General features: G+C 46.7%; 1 pseudogene; it reads left to right on the top strand.

Moving 5' to 3' along the window:
- Positions 1-296: 296 nt before the first annotated feature.
- LOC128014056 (uncharacterized) lies at positions 297-4,038 on the top strand (annotated as a pseudogene).
- The last annotated feature ends 13,056 nt before the right edge of the window (positions 4,039-17,094 follow it).

Consider the following 17,094-nt stretch of genomic DNA (forward strand, 5'->3'; position numbering starts at 1 on the left):
CCAATGCCAGGTAAGGGCCCGCCCCCTTACCTAGGGGTATAATAATGGCTGCAGCGCTGCTATTCCCCAGTTGACATTCGCTTCTCGCGATCTCTGCATTGACACAGTTCGGTTGGATTACGATGCTCACCTTCGTGTCTTCAGGAGGACATATCAATTGATCAGCCTCCGCCAGACGTGACTGTCGTCTTCTCAGCTTTTTCTGCTGTGTTCTGCATTCAGGGCCGCCGCGCTCTCGTCGTTTTCACCTGCTCCCACGGCTGCCCGCCACGGATTTTTCCGATTTCTTCTCCGGTATGTCGCTTTCTATACATAACGCTTCTCCGGGGAATAGCCTATCACGGGCCTGCCTGGCCGCGTGTGGAGCACTCATCGCTGCTAAGGACCTTCACCCGTTCTGCGTGGTTTGCTTGGGCCTTAAACACGCTCAAGAAGCCTTGGAGAACGCGGAAAATTGCAGTCATTGCCTTATGCTGCCCAAAAATGTTTTACGACGCCGTCTTAAGGTTGGAGCGACCCAGTGCTCCGAGCTCGGTTTTACTGACTCAGATCTGGGACACGGTGACGACGACGCACTACCGGGGGACTCCCGGGGCGCCTCCTCACTTGTTTGGGCTGACCAGCCCAATCCCGCATTCCCTGAAGAGGACATCTTCGCGGGCAACCTCATGCTCACCGACGAACCGGCCGGTTCCGGCGATGAGGATGATGCGGCCCTTCTCGGGGTCTCAGAGGACGAGGATGCCATCCCGCCCTCTGGCGTTCCCCAGGCTAGCGGCCACGCAGCCCTGCCTCAGTCCATCCTCCTGGAAGTGTGTGAGCGAGGGAAAAAACTCTTCCCCGTCCTTCCAGCGTGCGCTAAGCATATGAGGCACAACTGGAGCGAACCGCTCGACTTCAAACACGGCCTTTCGGGCCTTGAAGTAAAGGATATGGCAGCTCATGGTATGGGCGACCCCCCCGCTATCGAGCCTTCCATCGCCAGGCACCTTAACCCCGCTCAGGGCGGGCTGCTCGCTCCCCCTAAGCCGGTCTTGCCCAACAAGCTGGACCGTTTTTCTGCCTCAGTTCACCAGGCCGCATACAAGTCCTCGGCCTTGGCAGTCAGGGCCCTGAACGTCTCGTCTCTCCTCTCCGCTTACCAGGCGGAGATTTTGGACGAATTAGGGCAACTGCTAAAAAAGCGAACTCCTTCTCTACACTTGTGGAAGGAGATCCTCACGGTGAACGACCTCGTCCTTCGTAATGCTCGGCAGGCCGTCCAAGCCTGCGGGCGCTCTATGGCGCTTTCTGTGGTGGGAGAGCGCGCGCTCTGGCTTAACCTGTCAGGCCTTCCTGACAGTGAGAAGCGGCGCATCGCGGGCGCGTCGATGGAGCCCGATCGGGCTCTGTTCGGCCCCGCCGTCGCATTGATGCAACAACGGTGTGACGACAAAAAGAAGGAGGACGAGGCCTTCAAGTTATGTCTTCCTAAGGGGAAAAATCGACTCCCGCCGCGGCCGCGGCTGGAGGACCATCTAACCCTACCCCCATCGACTCGAAACGTAAGCGGCCTGCCTGATGTTCGATTGATGGAGGCATCGAGTCCGCGTTCATGGGCCACGAGCCCTTCGGACTCTGTCCCTGTCCCAGGACCCCCGTTCAAAAGACGCAGGGTCTCCCGCGGATGGATCGATTCCTCTCCGTTCGAGGCTGCCCAGCCCATGTGTTTAATGAACGGTGTGTGTTCCCCCCTCACGTTCAGGGGGTCTGTTGTGAGGAAAAGTGCAAAAGCAGTGTCACCACACCGCATACACTCTGTTCCCCTCACCCAACCAATAAAGGCTTCGGCCCCAGTGTTTCCCCAACACAAAACACACAGAAAAACAAAAAACACATTAAAACAAACGAATCAAATGAATTTGTTATGGAGAGAGGATCTCTCTCCGCAGAAAGAGGAAATCTGTCTGAACCCCTGCATGTTGCCCCTGGTGTGTCCACTAGATGGCGCCATTGCATCACAAATAAACCAGCTGGGCTTACACAGCCCCGCTGCAGCTCGGGTGGGAACACTTGCGAATCACGAATGGGCTTGGCGAACTGTTTCGGCTCCCGAGTGGGTGATGCGTACTATAATGCAGGGATACAGACTGCAGTTTTCAATGAAACCCCCGCATTTCAACGGCGTTCTCTCTTCACACACAGAAGAGAACGCCTCACACATTCTGAAAGAGGAAATATCCTCCCTCCTAAACAAGGGAGCGATTCAGATGGTGCCCCCCACTCTGATGAATCAGGGATTTTATTCTCGTTATTTCCTGGTCCCAAAAAAGGACGGCGCTCTCCGCCCTATTCTGGACCTTCGTGTGTTAAACAAACATTTGAGGAAATACAATTTCAGAATGCTGACTCATGGCTCGCTCGCCCGTGCCATAAAACAGAACGACTGGTTCACATCGGTCGACCTGAAAGATGCTTTCTTCCATATAAGCATTTATCCGCCACACAGGAAGTTTCTTCGTTTCGCCTACCAAGGCACATGTTACGAATTCACAGTTCTGCCGTTTGGGCTCAGTCTAAGCCCCCGCTGTTTCTGTCTGTGTGCGGAGGCGGGTTTAGCACCCATGAGAATGTCAGGTATGAGGATTCTGACATACATAGACGATTGGCTCATCATAGCCGAATCGAAAGAGAAAGTGTTGCAGGACACCTGCCGTGTGCTCATGCACATCACATCTCTCGGGTTCAGAGTGAATGTGAGCAAGAGCAATTTTACACCCAGTCAGAATGTCATTTTCCTGGGTTTGGAGTTGAACCCAGTCTCCATGCGAGCGCGTCTCTCTCAAGAGCGCGTTCTCTCTCTAATGAACTGTCTGTCGCAGTTCAGAGAGGGGGCGAAAGTACAATATCGCACATGCCTCAGGCTGCAGGGTCTTATGGCTTCATCAATCCAGGTTGTACCGCTGGGACTCCTGAGAATGAGAGCGTTCATGAAATGGGTTTTGTTACTACATTTCAGCCCGACGCGCGATCTTTGCCGCTCTGTAATAGTGACGCGCGCCTGCTCGGCAGCCTTGCGCCACTGGAAGAGCGCAGACTTTTACGCACATGGAACCCCTCTGGGGACAGTTATGATGCGGAAAGTTGTGACGACAGATGCGTCCTTGACAGGCTGGGGCGCCACCCAGGAGGGCAGAACGGTGAACGGTCTGTGGCCGAGCAGACTACGTTCAGCGCACATAAATTATTTAGAGCTTATGGCCGTATGGAAAGCTCTGAATCATTTTCTGCCTCGCCTGCAGGGACATCATGTGCTCGTACGCTGCGACAATACCACGACAGTGGCTTATATCAACCGTCAGGGCGGCGTGCGCTCGTCGAAACTTCACGCTCTAGCTTACAAGCTTCTAGTGTGGAGCGGACGGGTTTTCGTGTCGTAACGCGCGACTCATGTTCCCGGCCTTCTAAACAGAGGCGCGGATCTTCTATCAAGGGGAAACCCAATCTACGGAGATTGGCGCCTTCACCCGCAGATAGTGGATATGTTATGGATGAGATTTGGACAGGCAACCGTAGATCTATTCGCCTCGCGCGAAAACTACCATTGTCCTATGTTCTTCTCGCTAAAGGACGTGGACGCACCCCTCGGGGTAGATGCACTGGCCCACCCGTGGCCCAGAGTGCTGCTGTATGCCTTTCCTCCCCTGTGCCTGATAATTCCTACACTGGCCAGGGTGAGAGAGCAGGGCCTGTCTCTCATTCTGATAGCACCCAGGTGGCCCAAAGCACCATAGCTGGCGGAGATAATCCCTCTGTTATATGCCGAGCCGTGGCGCCTCCCCCCCGCACAGATCTTTTGTCCCAAGCGAACGGGGAGATTTATCACCCACACCCGGACAGGGTGGCTCTTTGGGCGTGGCCCGTGAGAGGACGAACCTAAGCGCACTGGGGCTTTCGCCGCGTGTGATTGCTACTATACAGAATGCCAGGGCCGTGTCTATGCGATTCTTGTATGGCAGTAAGTGGCAAGTGTTCGAAGGGTGGTTTGATGGGCGTGGTCTCACATCTTATCAGTGCTCAGTTCCTGATATTTTGTGTTTCCTCCAAGACCTCTTGGGAAAAGGCAGGTCTTTTTCCACAATTAAGGTCTACTTGGCTGCGATTTCGGCCTTTCATGTGGGCTTTGAGGGCTCAACAGTCGGGCAACATCATCTAATCCGCAGATTTATGAAGGGTGCCTGAGTGGGACTTCTCCATGGTGTTGGAGGCTCTGTCTCAGTATCCTTTTAAACCTCTTGGAAGTATTTCCCTAAAGCTGCTGTCCTTCAAGACAGCTTTGCTCTTGGCCTTGGCATCAGCCAAACGTGTCAGTGAGCTACATGCACTTTCGGTTCATCCCTTGTGCACTAAATTTTCTCTTAGTGGAGATATGGTTTCCCTTAAGCCTAATCCGGCCTTCATGCCGAAGTGCTTCCCTGCGTTCAGGATGAGAGGCTAAATGCTCTGTGTCCCGTCCGTGCTTTACGGACATATATGAACAGGACTAGTGCTTTCCGGAAGAGCGACCAGCTCTTTATTTCATGGGCATCCACTCATGGAGGGAATCCTATTTCTAAGCAACGCCTCTCACATTGGCTTGTGAATGCTATAACTTTGGCTTATGAATCAAAGGGAATGCAGCCACCAGGGAGCGTCACTAAAGGACATCTGCTCCGCTGCCATTTGGTCTTCTCCTTATACCTTTGTGCGTTATTACTGGCTGGTTGTCACCAGCATCTCGGTAGCACATTCGGTTTTAGGGGTGGGGTCCTCTTAGCCCTTCCCTGCAACCCTGCTGGAAGAGGTGAAGAAGGAGTGAATGGGCCGGCTGGCCATGCACATCCCTGTCACTAGCATGTTTTTACATTCCTTTTCTGGGTGCATTTATATGCACATTGGTTATCATGTGTGTGATGCTAACATTTTTTCATGTGCTGCATATGCACAGCAGTCACGAATGTGCATCAGTATTGCAGGTTCATGAGTATGGGACGTGTCAGGCACCGCCTCTCTGGGGCGACCGTCCTTCTCTGGCTTTCAGAACCTCACTGTGAGTGTATTGGGCAATCGGGGAGCTGTCCATTTCTCTCCCATAGGTGGATCTCGAACACGAGATGATGAAAGAGAACAATAGGTTACTGTCGTAACCCCGGTTCTCTGAAACATCGAGTGGAGAGATCCACCAGCTTTGCCCCGCTTGCCACATGAGAAGCGAATATACTTAACTGGGGAATAGCAGCGCTGCAGCCATTATTATACCCCTAGGTAAGGGGGCGGGCCCTTACCTGGCATTGGCTGCGCGCTTCTGTCTGTCTAGCCAGACTTGGTGCAATTGGATGCTTCTGCAGAGGTCAGGTACGGATGCCCTTCCCATAGGTGGATCTCTCCACTCGATGTTTCAGAGAACCGGGGTTACGACAGTAACCTATTGTTTTACCATGAAACTGTATATGCTCAAAAAACATGGTCTTACCTTAAAATATGGTATTACCATGGTCCATGGCACATGTCCAAAATAGATGGTGTTACCATGATACATGGCCAAAGAACATGTTATTAACACTTTTTCATGACCATAGTACACAGTATTGTCATTATACATGTCCAAAATACTTTGTGTCACCATGATATATGACCAAAAACATGGTTTTATCATGATATTTGTCCAAGAATCATGGTAATACTATCATCATACATGTCCAGAAATATAGTAACAGCATTATACTTTTGTAAGTGTATGAATGAACCTTTCTCAGGAAGGCGTCATAGAGGTACATGATTTTCTGAGGCGTTCCTCCACATTTGACGGGAGTGTTTGGGAAAGTGAACAAAGCATTGCCCTCCTAAAAGTTCTTCAAGGCATTCCATGTCTATTCCACTGTTTTCACAGAGTAGTTTAAACCGATTTTGGGATGGTCAAACCCTTCAGGCAGGCCCTTGATCTGTAATCAGCGGAATTAAATCAATTAGACTGACAGCTTGAGACGAAAATCTCATCAAACATCACACAAGTAATTGTTAAATAAGGATCATTTTTAACTTTGGTTTTATTACAGATTACAGTAGCTTTGATGCATTTCTCAAATCATCCTTAATATTTGTAAAGAAGCATGTGCATTTCTCAAAACAAAACAAACAGCATCATACAATGGATTACCTTGTAAAACCCTGCAATTTACTCAAAATCTTTAGATCATCTCTATTTTAAGTACTTAATTATTTTTAAGTAAATTAAGTATTTATGTCAACAAACATATCAGTGCCATCAGAATGAAAAATAATTTTTCACAAACAAGATCATAGTCATTTTGTCAATATAACAGTAAACTCTTTTAGTATTACCTGTTGTAAACTATGGCAAAAGTTTGGATGGAAGTTACTGTATTGAAATGCAGATGGCTGCACTTTTGTATGCCATTCATTTCAAAAGTACTGTATGTGGGATATTGATTAAAAGAGACTGAATAGGATTCACATTTACACTTGTACTAGTAATGCCCCTCATAAAACAATTTACAATCAATATTTCGTCAAACTTATTTCTTACGGGTGACAGACAGGTATAGGCCTACAAAACTTTACAAAAATTCAGCTCGGGGAGCCATGGCAGAGTATGGAATTCAGGTGACCATGGTGAATCAACCAGTCCAGGAGGCCATGGCAGAGCAGACAGTTCAGGAGGCCATGGCAGAATAGGGAACTGAGGAGGCCATGGCCGAGTAGATAGTTCAGAGTCTGAACTGTCTGGAACTGTCTGAGATCAGTCTGAGGGCGGGTGGGCACTCTGGATATCCCTCAGGACAGACCATTCGGGATACCATCGTGGAGCAGGGAACTCATGGCGGAACAGACAGTCCAGTAGGCCTTGGCGGAGCAGACAGTTCAGGAGGCCATGACGGAGCAGAAAGTTTGGGAGGCCATGGCGGAGCAGACAGTTCAGGAGTCCATGGCGGAGCAGAAAGTTTGGGAGGCCATGGCGGAGAAGACAGTTCAGGAGTCCATGGCGGAATAGGGAACTCAAGAGGCTATGACGGAGCAGAAAGTTTTGGAGGCCATGGCAGAGCAGACAGTTCAGGAGTCCATGGGGGAGCAGACAGTCCAGGAGGCCATGGCGGAGCAGACAGTTCAGGAGGCCATGACGGAGCAGACAGTTCAGGAGGCCATGACGGAGCAGACAGTTCAGGAGTCCATGGCGGAGCAGACAGTCCAGGAGGCCATGGCGGAGCAGACAGTTCAGGAGGCCATGACGGAGCAGACAGTTCAGGAGTCCATGGCTGAATAGGGAACTCAAGAGGCTATGACGGAGCAGAACGTTTTGGAGGCCATGGCAGAGCAGACAGTTCAGGAGTCCATGGCGGAGCAGACAGTCCAGGAGTCCATGGCGGAGCAGACAGTCCAGGAGGCCATGGCGGAGCAGACAGTCCAGGAGGCCATGACGGAGCAGACAGTTCAGGAGGCCATGACGGAGCAGACGGTTCAGGAGGCCATGACGGAGCAGACAGTCCAGGAGGCCATGGCGGAGCAGACAGTCCAGGAGGCCATGACGGAGCAGACAGTTCAGGAGGCCATGACGGAGCAGACAGTTCAGAAGGCCAGGACGGAGCAGACAGTTCAGGAGGCCATGACGGAGCAGACAGTTCAGGAGGCCATGACGGAGCAGACAGTTCAGGAGTCCATGGCGGAATAGGGAACTCAAGAGGCTATGACGGAGCAGAAAGTTTTGGAGGCCATGGCAGAGCAGACAGTTCAGGAGTCCATGGCGGAGCAGACAGTCCAGGAGGCCATGGCGGAGAAGACAGTTCAGGAGGCCATGACGGAGCAGACAGTTCAGGAGGCCATGACGGAGCAGACAGTTCAGGAGGTCATGACGGAGCAGACAGTTCAGGAGGCCATGACGGAGCAGAAAGTTTTGGAGGCCATGGCAGAGCAGACAGTTCAGGAGTCCATGGCGGAGCAGACAGTTCAGGAGGCCATGGCGGAGCAGACAGTTCAGGAGGCCATGACGGAGCAGACAGTTCAGGAGGCCATGACGGAGCAGACAGTTCAGGAGGCCAGGATGGAGCAGACAGTTCAGGAGGCCATGACGGAGCAGACAGTTCAGGAGGCCATGACGGAGCAGACAGTTCAGGAGTCCATGGCGGAATAGGGAACTCAAGAGGCTATGACGGAGCAGAAAGTTTTGGAGGCCATGGCAGAGCAGACAGTTCAGGAGTCCATGGCGGAGCAGACAGTCCAGGAGTCCATGGCGGAGCAGACAGTCCAGGAGTCCATGGCGGAGCAGACAGTCCAGGAGGCCATGGCGGAGCAGACAGTCCAGGAGGCCATGACGGAGCAGACAGTCCAGGAGGCCATGACGGAGCAGACAGTTCAGGAGGCCATGACGGAGCAGACGGTTCAGGAGGCCATGACGGAGCAGATGGTTCAGGAGGCCATGACGGAGCAGACAGTTCAGGAGGCCATGACGGAGCAGACAGTTCAGGAGTCCATGGCGGAATAGGGAACTCAAGAGGCTATGACGGAGCAGAAAGTTTTGGAGGCCATGGCAGAGCAGACAGTTCAGGAGGCCATGGCAGAGCAGACAGTTCAGGAGTCCATGGCGGAGCAGACAGTCCAGGAGTCCATGGCGGAGCAGACAGTCCAGGAGGCCATGGCGGAGCAGACAGTCCAGGAGGCCATGACGGAGCAGACAGTTCAGGAGGCCATGACGGAGCAGACGGTTCAGGAGGCCATGACGGAGCAGACGGTTCAGGAGGCCATGACGGAGCAGACAGTTCAGGAGGCCAGGACGGAGCAGACAGTTCAGGAGGCCATGACGGAGCAGACAGTTCAGGAGGCCATGACGGAGCAGACAGTTCAGGAGTCCATGGCGGAATAGGGAACTCAAGAGGCTATGAAGGAGCAGAAAGTTTTGGAGGCCATGGCAGAGCAGACAGTTCAGGAGTCCATGGCGGAGCAGACAGTCCAGGAGGCCATGGCGGAGCAGACAGTCCAGGAGGCCATGACGGAGCAGACAGTCCAGGAGGCCATGACGGAGCAGACAGTCCAGGAGGCCAGGACGGAGCAGACAGTTCAGGAGGCCATGACGGAGCAGACAGTTCAGCAGGCCATGACGGAGCAGACAGTTCAGCAGGCCATGACGGAGCAGACAGTTCAGGAGGCCATGGCGGAGCAGACAGTTCAGGAGGCCATGACGGAGCAGACAGTTCAGGAGGCCATGGCGGAGCAAACAGTTCAGGAGGCAATACTATGCCCCCAGCTCGGAGCGAGCTCTAGGGCTGGAGCCGACACTGGAGCGAGCTCTGGGGCTCATTCTCCTCCCTTGGTTACGGGTGAACAGGGCAGCCAGCGGGCTTGTCATTGCAGCAGCAGTGAACTTGCGTCAGTGGCGGCTGGCGGGCTTGAGAGACCTGCGGCTGCAGGCTTGACTGAAGAATGGAGGATCCAGATTCAGGATCCAGACACTGGAGGATCCCTTCCCTCTTGCTTAGTCCTGTGGTGTCAGGGGGGTTTATGGGTCGATTGTAATTGGCCCCTTGCCAGAAAAAAAGAGTTGATGGTTGCATTATTTAAAGTCATCACCACACAGAGCCCCCAGTGTGACACTCCTTCATAGTTCAATATAATGTGTAATGTCATATTATGCAACATTACTGACCCCACAAAATCTCCCATCAATTTCAAAGGACTTCTCTTTTCAAATGACTCTTGTCTATACTAATGCTATGCAGAAAAGCACTACTCTTTCACAACACATGAAACTCTGAGACACATTAATTGCTAACTATCAAACTAAATACCTTTTTCCCAGAGTCTGTGTGGACAGCGTTGTTCTTAGGATCAAATTCTGCCACTTTGGACTTGACCCATGTCACCCCTGAGGGAATCACACTCGCTGTTGATCATCCAGAAGATGCAACACTTTTGGCCCCTGCACCAACTAATGTCCATACCGGCTGATAGTAATGTACATGGAGTCAAAAGTGCATTAGATGTATTGTTGAACAATGAAGAAACCGTGCAAAGTTTTTAAATAACTTACCTCAAAAATTCAAAAGTCTGTGGTCAGTAAGATTTTTTTTTATATTTCTAAAAGAAACCTCTCATGCTCACCCAGGTTGCATTTATTTATTGAGTTTATATCTCTCAATTCTTAGTTTATATCTCACAATATTGAGTTTATAATTTACAATTCTGACAATTTCTGAGTTTAGCCTATATTTTACAATTTTGAGTTTATATCTCGCAATTCTAAGTGTAAGGTTTTCAACCTGTGGGCCGCAACGGTATTGCAGGTGGGCCGCCAATTACTATTAAAATAAATAATAATATTGTTAATAAATGTAAAAATGTCTAAGACATATCATAATAACATCTTTTCATATATATATTCCTTCACAACACATCTGACAGTTAAACTAACTAAAGCGGAGTCATGATACTGTACCTGGCAATTTTATGATGATGTGGCTCAAAACCTATTGAGCTGCCTGCCTAGACAACATTTTGGGTATCACTGTGTTTCACGGTGTACATAGGCAGCTTTTTTTTCTCAAAACCTAGTGAACAGTCTTTCTAGGCATTTTGAACATCACTGTGTCCAATAATTTAGTGAGCAGGTCAAAATAGTCGTTTCTGAGGTCAAATGCCCTAAAATGCTCTCTAGATAGCTAACCTTGTAAAGAATGACACATTGTTTTAATGACTACACATCCCTTCTAGATTTACAGGTACATCTCAGTAAATTAGAATAATTAATCGTGAAAAAGTTCATTTCTTTTAGTAATTCAACTAAAATTTTTAAACTTGTGTATTAAATAAATTCACTGCACAAGGACCGAAGTAGTTTAAAGGGGGGGTGAAATGCTATTTCCTGCATACTGAGTTTTTTATACTGTTAAAGAGTTGGATTTCCATGCTAAACATGGACAAAGTTTCAAAAATTAAGTTGTACGTTTGAAGGAGTATTTTTGTTCCCAAAATACTCCTTCCGGTTTGTCACAAGTTTGGGAAAGTTTTTTTCGAGTATGGCTCTGTGTGACGTTAGATGGAGCGGAATTTCCTTTTATGGGTCCTAAGGCACTTCTGCCGGAAGAGCGCGCGCTCCCGTATAGCGAGGCTGAGCACAGACAGTTCACTGATCAGAGCGATTCACTGATCAGAGCGAGAGCGTCGTGAAAAGTCACAAAAGAAGTGTTTTTGGTTGCCAGGGCAAGACAATCCTGCACAGATTACCAAAAAAAAAAAACAGCATTAAGGGACCAGTGGATGGAGTTTATTTTTACAGAGCATCAACGGAGTTGTGCAAGTGTTTTTGTTTGTTCCCTGCATTTCGAAGATGCTTGTTCACAAGGCCCAGTTTGACGACGGATTTGCGTATCGTTTATTTCTTAAGGATGATGCAATCCCAAGGAAAAAGGGTCACGATCGTGTGTTGGAACTGCAGGCTGTGAGTAAAACTGCTTCAAATATCTCTGCCTCCTTGTTAGTGCGTCCCCTCCAATGCCAGAGACCCGGGTTCGAGCCCCGCTCGGAGCGAGTCGTTGCTGCTGCTGCTTTCGTTCAGTTTCAGCCTCTGGATCTGATTCTGGATCATAAATAAACGGCTGAATCTGACTGTAAGCCATGGTTTGTTTTGGATGATGGGTTTTCCCTCACGGTAATGTCAGAGCCTTTAATATGTTTTTCAACGGCTCTGGGTAATGTCACAGCTTCCACATGCTCTCAACGCAAAAGCCTATTCGCGCTCGTGATTCTTTAGCTCCGCCCACACGTCACGCCTCCAGCCGGTCGTGTTTTTCCGGGAAAAATCGGTACAGACTATCTTTCTCTTATGAATATAATAAAACGAAAGACTTTTTGGATTTATGAAGGATGCAGTACTACTCTAAATGTACTCAAGATTAACAGGATATTGAGTGAAAACGAGCATTTCACCCCCCCCCCCCCCTTTAATTCTTTGGTTCTTTTAACTGTGATGATTTTGGCTCACATTTAACAAAAACCCACCACTTCACTATCTTAACAAATTAGAATAATTCATAAGACCAATTTAAAAAAAGCTTTTTTACTTTGTTTATTTTTTCCAGTTCTTCTTCTTAGCCCAGGTAAGATGCCTCTGATGTTGTCTGTGGTTCAAATTCCTTGACACGTCTGTGTGTGTTTGCTCTTGATGTCTTGACCCCAGCCTCAGTCCAATCCTTGTGAAGTTTACTCAAATTCTTGAATCAATTTTGCTTGACAATCCTCACAAGGCTGCAGTTCTCTCGGTTGGTTGTGCATCTTTTTCTTCCACACTTTTTCCTTCCACTCAACTTTCTGTTACCATGCTTGGATACAGCACTCTGTGAACAGCCAGCTTCTTTGGCAATTAATGTTTATGGCTTACCATCAGTAGTGCCCTCAGAAAATTTTAAATGGGGGTTGCCAGATGAGGCCACAGTAAATCTTGGGGTGGCACATCGAGATAAAAAAAAAGGGTTTGCAACACTGACAAAAATATATAAATCTGTGATTTCATCGTTAACTAGACAATTTTTTGCTGAGTGTGTTATTGTTCTCATATCTTATTTTTAATTGTGTTGACAGCTGACTCCTAATTAATTTTTTTTAACCTTTACGCCATTTTTTCTCTAAAAGGGTGCACCATCTTTTAGGTCAGGTAACATTTGGGCTGTTACCAAGCAAATGCAATCAGTATCAACAAAATTAAAACTTTGCAAATAATAAATAATGTTTTGATATTTTAAACATAAAACATTGAAAACTAATGTTTGAAATTATATTAAAAAAAATTAAAAGTTACATTAAATGTGAAATTAAAACCTAAAATTAAAACTGGTGGCTGTTACAGACGAGGAGGAGGGAGTGCGATGCTGGATGGGAACACAGGAGGAGATGAGCTGGCCGGAACCAGCAAAGACGCAGGAGTTTCAGGGGCACAGGGTAATACTTCTTCAAACCAGTCCAAGAAAGAAAAACGCTGTAACGAGTGGGGCAGGGCCGAGAGCCGTGGGAACGGGGCTTCCATCTCGAGTCCCACGGAGGAGATGGAAGGATACAAAACAGTAGCGACGACAGTGATGGACGAGAGATGACCAGGCCTGGACTTTATTTTGTATTTGGTTTTTGTTTGTGCGTGGCAGTCGTCCGTGAGGGGCTGCTGCGCTGTTTTGGTGTTTATTTTATTATTAAAGTTCTCATTTTAATTGTCCACCGGTTCCCACCTCCAGATGATTGTGAAGTGTGTACGTTGTTACAAACGCTTCTAATTTTACGCACTTTGAGGGTGTGCTATTCTGTTACAGTCTGATGTGAACACAAGCGCACAATGAAGGAATACAGTTCCAAAAGAGTTATTTTAATGACAGAATGAGATGGGCACAACCAGACATGTATCAAATGATAGCAGACAAAGGAACAGGGGATAAACACAGAACTTAAGTACTAAAAACTTAATTGGGAGAATTGAAACAGGTGTGGAGCCAAAAACAGATCATAACCATAACAATTTGTAACTCTAAGAATGAAGATACATTTTTCTCATGTTATTTTTATGTTTAGTTTTTTTTCTTTCTTTCTACATTTTTCTGTCACACCAAAAGACACCGCTATCTATCCATCTATCCATCTATCCATCCATCCATCCATCCATCCATCTATCTGAAGAGTAAAGAACCTGTGATTTAGTTTCATATTTAAAACATATATTCAAATTTACTCAGAAATAGAATGTTTTTGGACTTCCGGGTTGGACATCGTCAAGATGGCAGCATAGAGCTGGTGCTCCCGAATAAAATAGTCTAGAAAGCTCCCTATACTCTTTAAATCACGATTTAAGTAATATATAACGTAAGAATACAAAGGGAGTAAGATGGAAACTAGGTGTAAAACGAAGAAAGTATCAAAATCTACAGAGATATACGACGACAACCCCACGCCCTCACCTCCCAGCACACAGATAAGCAGCCACGAGGAAGACCCAGTGATACCCGCCGCAGAGACCGTCGACCTGAGCCTCATTCTTAGGGAGTTAAGAGATTTTCGTTGAGATAATAAAACCCAGCTTGAGGACATTAAAGCAGAAATTTACCAATGCCAATGCTAGACTAGAAGAGGCGGAAGGCCGAATTGTGACGGCTGAAGAAAGGATTCAAAATGCGGAAGAGGTACTCACTGCCATGCTGAAGATGCACAGCAAAATGGAAGAGAAACTCGTGGACATAGAGGGTCGTTCAAGACGTAATAACGTTAGAATATATGGCGTGCCGGAAGGTGCCGAAAAGGATTCTCCGACAATGACTGTGTTTCTGGAAAAACTCCTGAGAGAAAACTTAAATTTACCAGAGGACGCACCGTTTCAGATTGAACGAGCCCACAGATCGCTCGGAAAGCAGCCGCCAGCAGACGCACAACCGCGATCAATTGTGGTTAAATTCCTAAGTTTTACAATGAAAGAACAGATCGTTCGTCAGGCATGGCAAATGAGAGGATTTTCCTGGCAGGGAAAGCAGATTAACCTTGACAACGATTACGCTCCTCAAGTACTCCAGATGCGTAGAGAGTACGCAGAGATACGCAAAGTCCTGAAGGACAGTGGAGTGAAATTTAGAACTCTGTTTCCCGCTCGTTTGATGGTGATGTATGAGGATGGAACGAAAACATATAACACAGTGGAGGAAGCAACGCAAGATATGGCAAAGCGAGGACTTCCAGTGCAGCCTATCAGTCAACCGGGCACCCTGATGGAACAGATCCAACGGATGACCTGGCAGAGAGGCGGCCGAAGCAAGGGTATCCGCGATCTTCAACAGAGGAGAGGCCCAACATTCAGGGAGAAGTTGCAGACTTTCCGAAGAAAAGACGCGAGTTCCTAATCTCGATAATCTCTGCCCGGTCAGGATTCCCGGCTTCTTTATAGCTTATCAAGAGGAAAGAGAGATGGGGAGCCGGCATTTTGAGAATTTTTTTTTTTTTTTTTTTTTTTTTTACAACCTAGTCAATTCAGCGCAGTTTTGAATATTCGGGACATGCAGTATTAGCTCAAATGACTTTAATCGAATCTGCTATCTACAAGGGCCCCTTCTACAAGTCTATGAAGAGGGGCTTTCCCTTGCAGCCTACTAGTGATGGCTCGTCAGAAGTCGAGGTAACGACTTCAATTATGGAAGTTCACTTTGTTTCTTATCTATGGTTAATTAAGAATTTAGTTTTTGGTTTTGTTAATTTGTTTCAGTTTACGTTAGTTCTATCAAAGGGCCCATTTTGCCAATGGATTAGGCAGAACCATTCAATTAAAGGGGTAGAAATTGAGTCGGGGGAGCATAAATTAGCTCTCTTTGCGGACGATATATTGTTATATATGAGCCAACCCAGGAAGTCCCTTCCTACACTATTTAACTTTCTCAAGGGGTATGAAGCTATATCGGGTTATAAACTCAATGTTTCCAAAACCCAGGTACTAACACTAAATTATGATCCACCTAGACAAATTAAAGAGAAATATAATTTCAAATGGGATACTAAATCAATTAATTACTTAGGAGTAAACATATCGAGAGACTATTCAGATCTATTTCACTTAAACTATGGTCCTTTGATTAAGAAAATAAAATCTGATCTAATACGTTGGAATCTTATCCCCATATTCAGCCTAAGTTCTAGAGTTGATTCAGTGCGAATGATTATTCTACCAAAATTATTATATCTCTATCAGTCACTTCCGGTGGAAATTCCGAACCAACAATTTCTGGAATGGAATAAATTAATATCTAGGTTTTTATGGCAGGGTAAAAAACCCAGAATAAGATTTAAAACGCTACAGTTAAGCAAAGAAAACGGTGGGTTAAATCTTCCATGCCTACAATACTATTATTATGCGGCCCAATTAAGGCCATTAGTCTGTTGGAGTAGTTCGGTATATTTAGCTAAATGGATTGAAATAGAGCGAGGGATGATGGAAGAGTCCCCGTTATCTGCCCTCATTGCAGACAACAAGCTAAGAACTAGAATTAATAAGGAAACAAACCCATTGATCAATGTATCATTTCAAATTTGGCACCGGACAATGAAAATAGGGGGTTTGAATGAAGCATCAAGAATATTAAGATGGTGTGCCTTTGATACTGATTTCTTCCCAAACAGAATAGATAATCGATTTCGTATTTGGGCTAAATTAGGAATCTCAAATTACTACACTTTTTTTGACAAGGGTAAAATCCAAAGCTTTGATTCACTAAAGGAAAAATTTGGGCTTAACCAAAGTGACTTTTATAGATATCTTCAAGTGAGGGATTATTTAGAAAGTAAAATTAAACCAGGAGTACTGTTAAGGGCTGAGTCAGGAATAATAAAGGTTTTCCTAGCAGTATCCAAGGCTCAGCCATGTAATAAGATCATTTCAAAGTTGTATAAGGGTTTTTTCCAAAATGTACCCGAAAATACTCTGTATATAAGGGACAAGTGGATAAGGGAAGGAGACTTAAATATTTCAAATGAAGACTGGGGCAGAATTTGTAGAGCACAGTGGCAATCCACAAGTTCAGCCACATGGAGAGAATTCTGTTGGAAAAACGTTATCAGGTTTTTCACTACACCATCACAGAAAAAACATCAAGGGAAGGGTACTAGCTGCTGGAGATCATGTGGGGAAATGGAAGCGAACCATTATCACATTTTTTGGGGGTGTCAGAAATTGAATCAATACTGGCATGAGATTAAAGGAGCTCTGACGGCTGTCTTTGGGGTAGAGATTGACTATACCTGTGAATTTTTATACTTGGGTAATATCCCCCCAGAGAGGTGGAACAGAAATGATAAGAAGTTATTGTTAATTCTCTTAGCAGCTAGTAAAAAAGTAATTACCAGAAAATGGTTAAAACCAGAGTCACCCACGGTGAAGGAGTGGATTGATATAACACATAATATACATGTGATGGAAAAATTATCTTTCTCCTTAAGAGCATTAAGGGAAGACTTCCTACAAATATGGAGTAAATGGATTGACTACATTAAACCAGTACGCCCAGACCTCTTTTGAAAGGTTCAATTTTTTTTTTTTTTTTCAATATTGGAATATGG

Source organism: Carassius gibelio, chromosome B25, assembly GCF_023724105.1.
Source record: "Carassius gibelio isolate Cgi1373 ecotype wild population from Czech Republic chromosome B25, carGib1.2-hapl.c, whole genome shotgun sequence".
Lineage (NCBI taxonomy): Eukaryota > Metazoa > Chordata > Actinopteri > Cypriniformes > Cyprinidae > Carassius > Carassius gibelio.